The sequence below is a fragment of the Notolepis coatsorum genome (assembly GCF_963971535.1).
Source record: "Notolepis coatsorum genome assembly, chromosome: 18".
NCBI lineage: Eukaryota > Metazoa > Chordata > Actinopteri > Aulopiformes > Paralepididae > Notolepis > Notolepis coatsorum.
This window is the reverse complement of record NC_140182.1, coordinates 91814041-91826947: the sequence shown is the minus strand read 5'-3', so window position 1 is coordinate 91826947 and position 12907 is coordinate 91814041. Positions and strand designations below refer to the sequence as shown.

Below are 12907 nucleotides of genomic sequence, written 5' to 3'. Positions count from 1 at the left end.
GTAAGGACAAGAATAATTTGAGGTAAGGACAAGAGTTTGAGGTAAGGACAAGAGTTTGAGGTAAGGAAACGAGTTTGAGGTAAGGACAAGAGTCGTTTGAGGTAAGGACAAGAGTTTGAGGTAAGGATAAGGGTTTGAGGTAAGGACAAGAGTTTGAGGTAAGGAGAAGAATAGTTTGAGGTAAGGATAAGAGTTTGAGGTAAGGACAATAATAGTTTGAGGTAAGGACAATAATAATTTGAGGTAAGGCGAAGCGTTTGAGGTAAGGACAATAGTTTGAGGTAAGGAAAAGAATAGTTTGAGGTAAGGAAAATAATAGTTTGAGGTAAGGACAAGAATAATTTGAGGTAAGGTGAAGCGTTTGATGTAAGGAAACGAGTGTGAGGTAAGGAAACGAGTTTGAGGTAAGGACAAGAGTTTGAGGTAAGGAGAAGAGTTTGAGGTAAGGACAATAATTTGAGGTAAGGAGAAAGTTTGAGGTAAGGACAAGAGTTAGAGGTAAGGAGAATAGTTTGAGGTAAGGACAATAGTTTGAGGTAAGGACAATAATAGTTTGAGGTAAGGACAAGAGTTAGAGGTAAGGAGAATAGTTTGAGGTAAGGACAAGAGTCGTTTGAGGTAAGGACAATAGTTTGAGGTAAGGAGAAGAGTTTGAGGTAAGGACAAGAGTAGTTTGAGGTAAGGAGAATAGTTTGAGGTAAGGAGAATAGTTTGAGGTAAGGACAAGAGTTTGAGGTAAGGAGAAGAATAGTTTGAGGTAAGGACAAGAGTTTGAGGTAAGGATAAGAATAGTTTGAGGTAAGGACAATAATAGTTTGAGGTAAGGACAAGAGTTTGAGGTAAGGACAATAATAGTTTGACGTAAGGACAAGAGTTTGAGGTAAGGACAAGAGTTTGAGGTAAGGAGAATAGTTTGAGGTAAGGACAATAATAGTTTGAGGTAAGGAAAATAGTTTGAGGTAAGGAGAAGAGTTTGAGGTAAGGACAAGAGTTTGAGGTAAAGAGAAGAATAGTTTGAGGTAAGGAGAAGAATAGTTTGAGGTGAGGTCAAGAGTTTGAGGTAAGGAGAAGAATAGTTTGAGGTAAGGACAAGAGTTTGAGGTAAGGACAATAATAGTTTGAGGTAAGGACAATAGTTTGAGGTAAGGACAAGAGTTAGATGTGAGGAGAATAGTTTGAGGTAAGGAGAATAGTAGTTTGAGGTAAGGACAAGAGTTAGAGGTAAGGAGAATAGTTTGAGGTAAGGACAATAGTTTGAGGTAAGGAGAATAGTCGTTTGAGGTAAGGACAATGATAGTTTGAGGTAAGGACAATAATAGTTTGAGGTAAGGACAATAGTTTGAGGTAAGGACAAGAGTTTGAGGTAAGGACAAGAGTAGTTTGAGGTAAGGACAAGAATTTGAGGTAAGGTTGAAGAATAGTTTGAGGTAAAGACAAGAGTTTGAGGTAAGGACAATAATAGTTTGAGGTATGGACAAGAGTTTGAGGTAAGGAGAAGAATAGTTTGAGGTAAGGACAAGAGTTTGAGGTAAGGACAAGAGTTTGAGGTAAGGACAAGAGTTTGAAGTAAGGACAATAATAGTTTGAGGTAAGGACAAGAGTTTGAGGTAAGGACAAGAATAGTTTGAGGTAAGGACAAGAATAATTTGAGGTAAAGACAAGAGTTTGAGGTAAGGACAAGAGTTTGAGGTAAGGAAACGAGTTTGAGGTAAGGACAAGAGTCGTTTGAGGTAAGGACAAGAGTTTGAGGTAAGGACAAAAGTTTGAAGTAAGGACAATAATAGTTTGAGGTAAGGACAAGAGTTTGAGGTAAGGACAAGAATAGTTTGAGGTAAGGACAAGAATAATTTGAGGTAAGGACAAGAGTTTGAGGTATGGACAAGAGTTTGAGGTAAGGAAACGAGTTTGAGGTAAGGATAAGAGTTTGAGGTAAGGACAAGAGTTTGAGGTAAGGAGAAGAATAGTTTGAGGTAAGGACAAGAATAATTTGAGGTAAGGACAAGAATAATTTGAGGTAAGGCGAAGCGTTTGAGGTAAGGACAAGAGTTTGAGGTAAGGACAAGAATAGTTTGAGGTAAGGAAAATAATAGTTTGAGGTAAGGACAAGAATAATTTGAGGTAAGGCGAAGCGTTTGAGGTAAGGAAACAAGTTTGAGGTAAGGAAACAAGTTTGAGGTAAGGACAAGAGTTTGAGGTAAGGAGAAGAGTTTGAGGTAAGGACAAGAGTTAGAGGTAAGGAAACCAAATTCCACCAGCCTGGCTGGGTGGTCATTAAAGATAATTTAATTGAATTGAGGAGAATAGTTTGAGGTAAGGACAATAGTTTGAGGTAAGGACAATAATAGTTTGAGGTAAGGACAAGAGTTAGAGGTAAGGAGAATAGTTTGAGGTAAGGACAAGAGTAGTTTGAGGTAAGGACAAGAGTTTGAGGTAAGGAGAAGAATAGTTTGAGGTAAGGACAAGAGTTTGAGGTAAGGACAAGAGTTTGAGGTAAGGAGAAGAATAGTTTGAGGTAAGGACAAGAGTTTGAGGTAAGGAGAAGAATAGTTTGAGGTAAGGAGAAGACTAGTTTGAGGTAAGGACAAGAGTTTGAGGTAAGGAGAAGAATAGTTTGAGGTAAGGACAAGAGTTTGAGGTAAGGAGAAGAATAGTTTGAGGTAAGGACAAGAATAATTTGAGGTAAGGCGAATTGTTTGAGGTAAGGACAAGAGTTTGAGGTAAGGACAAGAATAGTTTGAGGTAAGGAGAAGAATAGTTTGAGGTAAGGAGAAGAGTTTGAAGTAAGGAGAAGAATAGTTTGAGGTAAGGACAAGAGTTTGAGGTAAGGACAAGAGTTTGAGGTAAGGAGAAGAATAGTTTGAGGTAAGGACAAGAGTTTGAGGTAAGGAGAAGAATAATTTGAGGTAAGGCGAAGCGTTTGAGGTAAGGAAACGAGTTTGAGGTAAGGACAAGAGTTTGAGGTAAGGAGAAGAGTTTGAGCTAAGGACAAGAGTTAGAGGTAAGGAGAATAGTTTGAGGTAAGGACAATAGTTTGAGGTAAGGACAATAATAGTTTGAGGTAAGGACAAGAGTTAGAGGTAAGGACAAGAGTTGTTTGAGGTAAGGACAATAGTTTGAGGTAAGGAGAAGAGTTTGAGGTAAGGACAAGAGTAGTTTGAGGTAAGGACAAGAGTTTGAGGTAAGGAGAAGAATAGTTTGAGGTAAGGACAAGAGTTTGAGGTAAGGAGAAGAATAGTTTGAGGTAAGGACAAGAGTTTGAGGTAAGGGGAAGAATAGTTTGAGGTAAGGACAATAATAGTTTGAGGTAAGGACAAGAGTTTGAGGTAAGGACAATAATAGTTTGACGTAAGGACAAGCGTTTGAGGTAAGGACAAGAGTTTGAGGTAAGGACAAGAGTTTGAGGTAAGGACAAGAGTTTGAGGTAAGGACAATAATAGTTTGAGGTAAGGACAAGAGTTTGAGGTAAGGAGAATAGTTTGAGGTAAGGAGAAGAATAGTTTGAGGTAAGGACAAGAGTTTGAGGTAAGGAGAAGAATAGTTTGAGGTAAGGAGAAGAATAGTTTGAGGTAAGGACAAGAGTTTGAGGTAAGGAGAAGAATAGTTTGAGGTAAGGACAAGAGTTTGAGGTAAGGAGAATAGTTTGAGGTAAGGACAATAATAGTTTGAGGTAAGGACAATAATAGTTTGAGGTAAGGACAATAGTTTGAGGTAAGGACAAGAGTTAGAGGTAAGGAGAATAGTTTGAGGTAAGGGGAATAGTCGTTTGAGGTAAGGACAAGAGTTAGAGGTAAGGAGAATAGTTTGAGGTAAGGACAATAGTTTGAGGTAAGGAGAATAGTCGTTTGAGGCAAGGACAATGATAGTTTGAGGTAAGGACAATAATAGTTTGAGGTAAGGACAATAGTTTGAGGTAAGGACAAGAGTAGTTTGAGGTAAGGACAAGAGTTTGAGATAAGGAGAAGAATAGTTTTAGGTAAGGACAAGAGTTTGAGGTAAGGACAAGAGTTTGAGGTAAGGAGAAGAATCGTTTGAGGTAAGGAGAAGAATAGTTTGAGGTAAGGAGAAGAGTTTGAGGTAAGGAGAAGAATAGTTTGAGGTAAGGACAATCATTTGAGGTAAGGAGAAGAATAGTTTGAGGTAAGGACAAGAGTTTGAGGTAAGGACAATAATAGTTTGAGGTAAGGACAAGAGTCGAGGTAAGGAGAAGAATAGTTTGAGGTAAGGACAAGAGTTTGAGGTAAGGACAAGAGTTTGAAGTAAGGACAATAATAGTTTGAGGTAAGGACAAGAGTTTGAGGTAAGGACAAGAGTTTGAGGTAAGGACAAGAATAGTTTGAGGTAAGGACAAGAATAATTTGAGGTAAGGACAAGAGTTTGAGGTAAGGACAAGAGTTTGAGATAAGGAAACGAGTTTGAGGTAAGGACAAGAGTCGTTTGAGGTAAGGATAAGAGTTTGAGGTAAGGACAAGAGTTTGAGGTAAGGAGAAGAATTAGTTTGAGGTAAGGATAAAAGTTTGAGGTAAGGACAATAATAGTTTGAGGTAAGGCGAAGCGTTTGAGGTAAGGAAACGAGTTTGAGGTAAGGAAACGAGTTTGAGGTAAGGACAAGAGTTTGAGGTAAAGAATAGTTTGAGGTAAGGACAAGAGTTTGAGGTAAGGAGAAGAGTTTGAGGTAAGGACAAGAGTTAGAGGTAAGGAAACCTAATTCCACCAGCCTGGCTAGGTGGTCATTAAAGATAATTGAATTTAATTGAGGAGAATAGTTTGAGGTAAGGACAATAGTTTGAGGTAAGGACAATAATAGTTTGAGGTAAGGACAAGAGTTAGAGGTAAGGAGAATAGTTTGAGGTAAGGACAAAAGTTTGAGGTAAGGAGAAGAGTTTGAGGTAAGGACAAGAGTAGTTTGAGGTAAGGACAAGAGTTTGAGGTAAGGAGAAGAATAGTTTGAGGTAAGGAGAAGAATAGTTTGAGGTAAGGACAAGAGTTTGAGGTAAGGAGAAGAATAGTTTGAGGTAAGGACAAAAGTTTGAGGTAAGGACAATAATAGTTTGAGGTAAGGACAAGAGTTTGAGGTAAGGACAATAGTTTGAGGTAAGGACAATAGTTTGAGGTAAGGAGAATAGTAGTTTGAGGTAAGGACAATGATAGTTTGAGGTAAGGACAATAATAGTTTGAGGTAAGGACAAGAGTTTGAGGTAAGGACAAGAGTAGTTTGAGGTAAGGACAAGAGTTTGAGGTAAGGAGAAGAATAGTTTGAGGTAAGGACAAGAGTTTGAGGTAAGGACAAGAGTTTGAGGTAAGGAGAAGAATCGTTTGAGGTAAGGAGAAGAATCGTTTGAGGTAAGGACAAGAGTTAGAGGTAAGGAGAATAGTTTGAGGTAAGGACAATAGTTTGAGGTAAGGAGAATAGTCGTTTGAGGTAAGGACAAGAGTTTGAGGTAAGGAGAAGAATAGTTTGAGGTAAGGACAAGAGTTTGAGGTAAGGACAAGAGTTTGAGGTAAGGAGAAGAATCGTTTGAGGTAAGGAGAAGAATCGTTTGAGGTAAGGACAAGAGTTAGAGGTAAGGAGAATAGTTTGAGGTAAGGACAATACTTTGAGGTAAGGAGAATAGTCGTTTGAGGTAAGGACAATGATAGTTTGAGGTAAGGACAATAATAGTTTGAGGTAAGGACAATAGTTTGAGGTAAGGACAAGAGTAGTTTGAGGTAAGGACAAGAGTTTGAGGTAAGGAGAAGAATAGTTTGAGGTAAGGACAAGAGTTTGAGGTAAGGACAAGAGTTTGAGGTAAGGACAAGAATCGTTTGAGGTAAGGAGAAGAATAGTTTGAGGTAAGGATAAGAGTTTGAGGTAAGGAGAAGAATAGTTTGAGGTAAGGACAAGAATTTGAGGTAAGGAGAAGAATAGTTTGAGGTAAGGACAAGAGTTTGAGGTAAGGAAACGAGTTTGAGGTAAGGACAAGAGTCGTTTGAGGTAAGGATAAGAGTTTGAGGTAAGGACAAGAGTTTGAGGTAAGGAGAAGAATAGTTTGAGGTAAGGATAAAAGTTTGAGGTAAGGACAATAATAGTTTGAGGTAAGGCGAAGCGTTTGAGGTAAGGACAATAAAAGTTTGAGGTAAGGAAACAAGTTTGAGGTAAGGAAACGAGTTTGAGGTAAGGACAAGAGTTTGAGGTAAGGACAAGAGTTTGAGGTAAGGACAAGAATAGTTTGAGGTAAGGACAAGAGTTTGAGGTAAGGAGAAGAATAGTTTGAGGTAAGGAGATGAATTGTTTGAGGTAAGGACAAGAGTTTGAGGTAAGGAGAAGAATAGTTTGAGGTAAGGACAAAAGTTTGAGGTAAGGACAATAATAGTTTGAGGTAAGGACAAGAGTTTGAGGTAAGGAGAATAGTTTGAGGTAAGGACAATAGTTTGAGGTAAGGAGAATAGTAGTTTGAGGTAAGGACAATGATAGTTTGAGGTAAGGACAATAATAGTTTGAGGTAAGGACAAGAGTTTGAGGTAAGGACAAGAGTAGTTTGAGGTAAGGACAAGAGTTTGAGGTAAGGAGAAGAATAGTTTGAGGTAAGGACAAGAGTTTGAGGTAAGGACAAGAGTTTGAGGTAAGGAGAAGAATAGTTTGAGGTAAGGAGAAGAATCGTTTGAGGTAAGGACAAGAGTTAGAGGTAAGGAGAATAGTTTGAGGTAAGGACAATAGTTTGAGGTAAGGAGAATAGTCGTTTGAGGTAAGGACAATGATAGTTTGAGGTAAGGACAATAATAGTTTGAGGTAAGGACAATAGTTTGAGGTAAGGACAAGAGTAGTTTGAGGTAAGGAGAAGAATAGTTTGAGGTAAGGACAAGAGTTTGAGGTAAGGACAAGAGTTTGAGGTAAGGAGAAGAATCGTTTGAGGTAAGGAGAAGAATAGTTTGAGGTAAGGATAAGAGTTTGAGGTAAGGAGAAGAATAGTTTGAGGTAAGGACAAGAATTTGAGGTAAGGAGAAGAATAGTTTGAGGTAAGGACAAGAGTTTGAGGTAAGGAAACGAGATTGAGGTAAGGACGAGTCGTTTGAGGTAAGGATAAGAGTTTGAGGTAAGGACAATAATAGTTTGAGGTAAGGCGAAGCGTTTGAGGTAAGGACAATAAAAGTTTGAGGTAAGGAAACGAGTTTGAGGTAAGGAAACGAGTTTGAGGTAAGGACAAGAGTTTGAGGTAAGGACAAGAATAGTTTGAGGTAAGGACAAGAATAGTTTGAGGTAAGGACAAGAGTTTGAGGTAAGGAGAAGAGTTTGAGGTAAGGACAAGAGTTAGAGGTAAGGAAACCAAATTCCACCAGCCTGGCTAGGTGGTCATTAAAGATAATTTAATTGAATTGAGGAGAATAGTTTGAGGTAAGGACAATAGTTTGAGGTAAGGACAATAATAGTTTGAGGTAAGGACAAGAGTTAAGGCGCTCCCATAGTCCAGCAGACTGTACACAGAGCAGACTCCGCGGACGTCCGCGCGGACTCTTGAGCTTTGATCTCAGCGGACAGCAGACCCACAGGTGCGACGCTCCTATTTTCTGAGGCGCGGACATCCGCGCCGCTGACTTGGTGTCACACAAAACGCTGCTCGGCGTTTTGGTTGACATCGAACTGCATTTAATGTGACGCCGTGCGAGCGATTGGTGGCGCGAGGAGAGAGATGAGCCCGTGAAGCTCGCTCTCTCTCTCTCTCTCTCTCTCTCTCTCTCTCTCTCTCTCTCTCTCTCTCGCTCTCTCGCTCTCTCTCTCGCTCTCTCGCTCTCTCTCTCGCTCTCCCGCTGATAATGTTCCTTCTGATCTGCCAGTACAGCAGAACAGACAGAATTGTGGGAAATGTAGTAAAACTGGTGCGAGAAATGTAGGAAATAGACCGCGGACGTCCGCTGAGATCTGCTCGACTATGAAAGCTCAAAGAGCCGCGCGGACATCCGCGGAGTCTGCTCTGTGTACAGTCTGCTGGACTATGGGAGCGCCTTTAGAGGTAAGGAGAATAGTTTGAGGTAAGGACAATAGTTTGAGGTATGGAGAATAGTCGTTTGAGGTAAGGACAATGATAGTTTGAGGTAAGGACAATAATAGTTTGAGGTAAGGACAATAGTTTGAGGTAAGGACAAGAGTAGTTTGAGGTAAGGACAAGAGTTTGAGGTAAGGAGAAGAATAGTTTGAGGTAAGGACAAGAGTTTGAGGTAAGGACAAGAGTTTGAGGTAAGGAGAAGAATCGTTTGAGGTAAGGAGAAGAATAGTTTGAGGTAAGGAGAAGAATAGTTTGAGGTAAGGACAAGAATTTGAGGTAAGGAGAAGAATAGTTTGAGGTAAGGACAAGAGTTTGAGGTAAGGACAATAATAGTTTGAGGTAAGGAAAAGAGTTGAGGTAAGGAGAAGAATAGTTTGAGGTAAGGACAAGAGTTTGAGGTAAGGAGAAGAATAGTTTGAGGTAAGGATAAAAGTTTGAGGTAAGGACAATAATAGTTTGAGGTAAGGCGAAGCGTTTGAGGTAAGGACAATAAAAGTTTGAGGTAAGGAAACAAGTTTGAGGTAAGGAAACGAGTTTGAGGTAAGGACAAGAGTTTGAGGTAAGGACAAGAGTTTGAGGTAAGGACAAGAATAGTTTGAGGTAAGGACAAGAGTTTGAGGTAAGGAGAAGAATAGTTTGAGGTAAGGAGATGAATTGTTTGAGGTAAGGACAAGAGTTTGAGGTAAGGAGAAGAATAGTTTGAGGTAAGGACAAAAGTTTGAGGTAAGGACAATAATAGTTTGAGGTAAGGACCAGAGTTTGAGGTAAGGACAATAGTTTGAGGTAAGGACAATAGTTTGAGGTAAGGAGAATAGTAGTTTGAGGTAAGGACAATGATAGTTTGAGGTAAGGACAATAATAGTTTGAGGTAAGGACAAGAGTTTGAGGTAAGGACAAGAGTAGTTTGAGGTAAGGACAAGAGTTTGAGGTAAGGAGAAGAATAGTTTGAGGTAAGGACAAGAGTTTGAGGTAAGGACAAGAGTTTGAGGTAAGGAGAAGAATAGTTTGAGGTAAGGAGAAGAATCGTTTGAGGTAAGGACAAGAGTTAGAGGTAAGGAGAATAGTTTGAGGTAAGGACAATAGTTTGAGGTAAGGAGAATAGTCGTTTGAGGTAAGGACAATGATAGTTTGAGGTAAGGACAATAATAGTTTGAGGTAAGGACAATAGTTTGAGGTAAGGACAAGAGTAGTTTGAGGTAAGGACAAGAGTTTGAGGTAAGGAGAAGAATAGTTTGAGGTAAGGACAAGAGTTTGAGGTAAGGACAAGAGTTTGAGGTAAGGAGAAGAATCGTTTGAGGTAAGGAGAAGAATAGTTTGAGGTAAGGATAAGAGTTTGAGGTAAGGAGAAGAATAGTTTGAGGTAAGGACAAGAATTTGAGGTAAGGAGAAGAATAGTTTGAGGTACGGACAAGAGTTTGAGGTAAGGAAACGAGATTGAGGTAAGGACAAGAGTCGTTTGAGGTAAGGATAAGAGTTTGAGGTAAGGACAATAATAGTTTGAGGTAAGGCGAAGCGTTTGAGGTAAGGACAATAAAAGTTTGAGGTAAGGAAACGAGTTTGAGGTAAGGAAACGAGTTTGAGGTAAGGACAAGAGTTTGAGGTAAGGACAAGAATAGTTTGAGGTAAGGACAAGAATAGTTTGAGGTAAGGACAAGAGTTTGAGGTAAGGAGAAGAGTTTGAGGTAAGGACAAGAGTTAGAGGTAAGGAAACCAAATTCCACCAGCCTGGCTAGGTGGTCATTAAAGATAATTTAATTGAATTGAGGAGAATAGTTTGAGGTAAGGACAATAGTTTGAGGTAAGGACAATAATAGTTTGAGGTAAGGACAAGAGTTAGAGGTAAGGAGAATAGTTTGAGGTAAGGACAATAGTTTGAGGTATGGAGAATAGTCGTTTGAGGTAAGGACAATGATAGTTTGAGGTAAGGACAATAATAGTTTGAGGTAAGGACAATAGTTTGAGGTAAGGACAAGAGTAGTTTGAGGTAAGGACAAGAGTTTGAGGTAAGGAGAAGAATAGTTTGAGGTAAGGACAAGAGTTTGAGGTAAGGACAAGAGTTTGAGGTAAGGAGAAGAATCGTTTGAGGTAAGGAGAAGAATAGTTTGAGGTAAGGAGAAGAATAGTTTGAGGTAAGGACAAGAATTTGAGGTAAGGAGAAGAATAGTTTGAGGTAAGGACAAGAGTTTGAGGTAAGGACAATAATAGTTTGAGGTAAGGAAAAGAGTTGAGGTAAGGAGAAGAATAGTTTGAGGTAAGGACAAGAGTTTGAGGTAAGGACAAGAGTTTGAAGTAAGGACAATAATAGTTTGAGGTAAGGACAAGAGTTTGAGGTAAGGACAAGAGTTTGAGGTAAGGACAAGAATAGTTTGAGGTAAGGATAAGAGTTTGAGGTAAGGACAAGAGTTTGAGGTAAGGAGAAGAATAGTTTGAGGTAAGGATAAGAGTTTGAGGTGAGGACAAGAGTTTGAGGTAAGGACAAGAATAATTTGAGGTAAGGATAGCTGCCATTGAGATAGATGGCATTGTGGTCTATATTTAAAAAAAAAAAATTAAATAAATAAATAAAAACCGGAAGGAAATTGAGGTAAGCACAAGAGTTTGAGGTAAGGAGAAGAGTTTGAGTTAAGGAGAAGAGTTTGAGATGAGGACAAGAGTTTGAGTTAAGGAGAAGAGTTTGAGATGAGGACAAGAGTTTGAGTTAAGGAGAAGAGTTTGAGATGAGGACAAGAGTTTGAGGTAAGGACAATAATAGTTTGAGGTAAGGACAAGAGTTTGAGGTAAGGACAATAGTTTGAGGTAAGGACAAGAGTCGTTTGAGCTAAGGAGAAGAGTTTGAGGTAAGTACAATAATAGTTTGAGGTAAGGACAAGAGTTTGAGGTAAGGAGAAGAGTTTGAGTTAAGGACAAGAGTTTGAGGTAAGGACAGGAATAGTTTGTATCCCTCAGGCATGACTCAAAGGAGGGCCATATGATCAGCATCCATAACTGCTGTTCCCCACCCAACCTCCCTTTGTGTCACACTAGCTGCCCCATGGCATTGTGGTCTATATTTAAGAAAATAGAAAATAAAAAAAACCTTGCCATGACCTTGTCTCCCGGGATAAAGAAGGCTTCTGGACCTCTGAGATGGCTGTCACGTGTTTGCGCTGCGTGGTTCACCCCATGCCACCTGGGTTGGCCGGTGGTGCGTGGCGTGTCGGCGAGCTGTTAGACATACCACAGTGCAGCTGCTTCCTTTTCACATTACATCTGTCCACTAGATAGGATTACCAACTGTTTAGGCAACAAAGTAGCCTCACTCAGCGGGCTTACTCACTCAGTGCTAATAGTAAAGGCTTATAATGCACCTCCAAAGGCTTTTCGGCTACGTGTCGTAGCATTACTGATGATAATGAAGACAAAGGTCATTGCCTCTCTCACCAAAGTGACATGGTGGATAATGTTTTCTCCTCTTGTTCATCATTAAGCAGACTTCCCTAAATATCCACTCAAAGGTTTTCCAGACACCGAGCGCCCGCTGCTCAAGCCAGAGCTCAGGACAATTGGTCATGGAACAGTGTTTGTTGGGTGTCCAGCTTCAACCTCTGAATAGCTGTTCCTCGTCCGTAACCTCGGCAGTTCTTCATCAGAAATAGACCCTGAGGAATGAAGCAAAGGGCAAATGACAAAGTTACAGCTTTCAATCATTCCATTGGCTGTCATGATGAAGAGCCCTGGGCATGTGTCATCAGAGGCAGCATAGCACACACATGCACATGCACACGCACACACACACATAGTTGTATGGATGTAAAAGATTTGATTAACAGCCCTGACGTTAATATCTATTAACACCCAATAAACTTTGATATTGTCTATATATTGTTAAAAGCAACACTGACTAATATGTCGACCATTGTTGTCTCTCTCTCTCTATATCTCTGTCTTTGTGTATGTCTCTCTCTCTCTCTCTCTCTCTCTCTCTCTCTCTCTCTCAGCAGCTCTGAGATACCCATTGAGATATAGGAAGTGCTACCTGACCAAAGACAAGACTCTACTATGTGCATTCCCCTGCATGTGGCCAATGAAGTCCCCAGCAGTTTGAGTGAAGGACGTTGTGACTGGGAGGAGTGATGTAGAAGCGCTGCATTCTGTGTGCTATACATGTACTTTGTTTTCCCCTATCTATATATTTTTTAAATATCAATCTATTCTGTGATAATTTAAAATGTGCTCTTCCATTTCTTCCCAACAATATAAACATGTAATCCCATTGAACTTGACTTGATTTCTTTTGATGAAGAAAGAAATTCAAAGAGCAGACCTACCTTCGAAAAGGGTTTGCATGGCATGTGTAGCATACCATTGGGACGCTTTTGAAACAGTTATTTACAGCTAATGGAGTTGCCGTCCAACAACATTTGAATAGCAATCTATTCTACAAGATCCTCCAAATTTAAGATACAAATTATTGCAAATTCAGAACACCATAATGAATTTAGTAATCTTTTTCATTTTATCCTGCCTTCTGACCATATGCTACCTATTTCAGTAGGGTTTTATGTCATTCATTCATTCATTCATTCACTCATTCATTCAGATTTATGTCACACAGTGACATTTGTAGATATGTCTACTCTGCTTGTAGTGTAATGGGGATTTTTTTTTTATCTACTTTTTCTCCCCATTTTCTATTTTTCTCCCATCCCAATTTCGTATTATCCAATTCTTCCCTCCTCTGTCTCGAACGTCGTTAGACCATGCCTCCCACTGGTCAGCTGCAATGTGGACGAAGCCTTGCATCACGTGTCCCCTCCGGTACACGAGGAGGCAGCCGTCGCATCTTTTCACCTGCACAGCGCAATCTCTCAGTGGCGAGGAGTAATGCGTGGGAGGCTCACGCTGCCCCC

The 12907-nt window shown here is 39.9% G+C and overlaps 1 protein-coding gene across 1 annotated transcript in view; it reads left to right on the top strand.

Moving 5' to 3' along the window:
• The window catches only part of cald1b (caldesmon 1b), a gene marked incomplete at its 3' end in the record, with an annotated part of 39171 nt that overhangs the window by 24197 nt on the left and 2067 nt on the right, over nucleotides 1-12907 (top strand). The window lies entirely within an intron of this gene.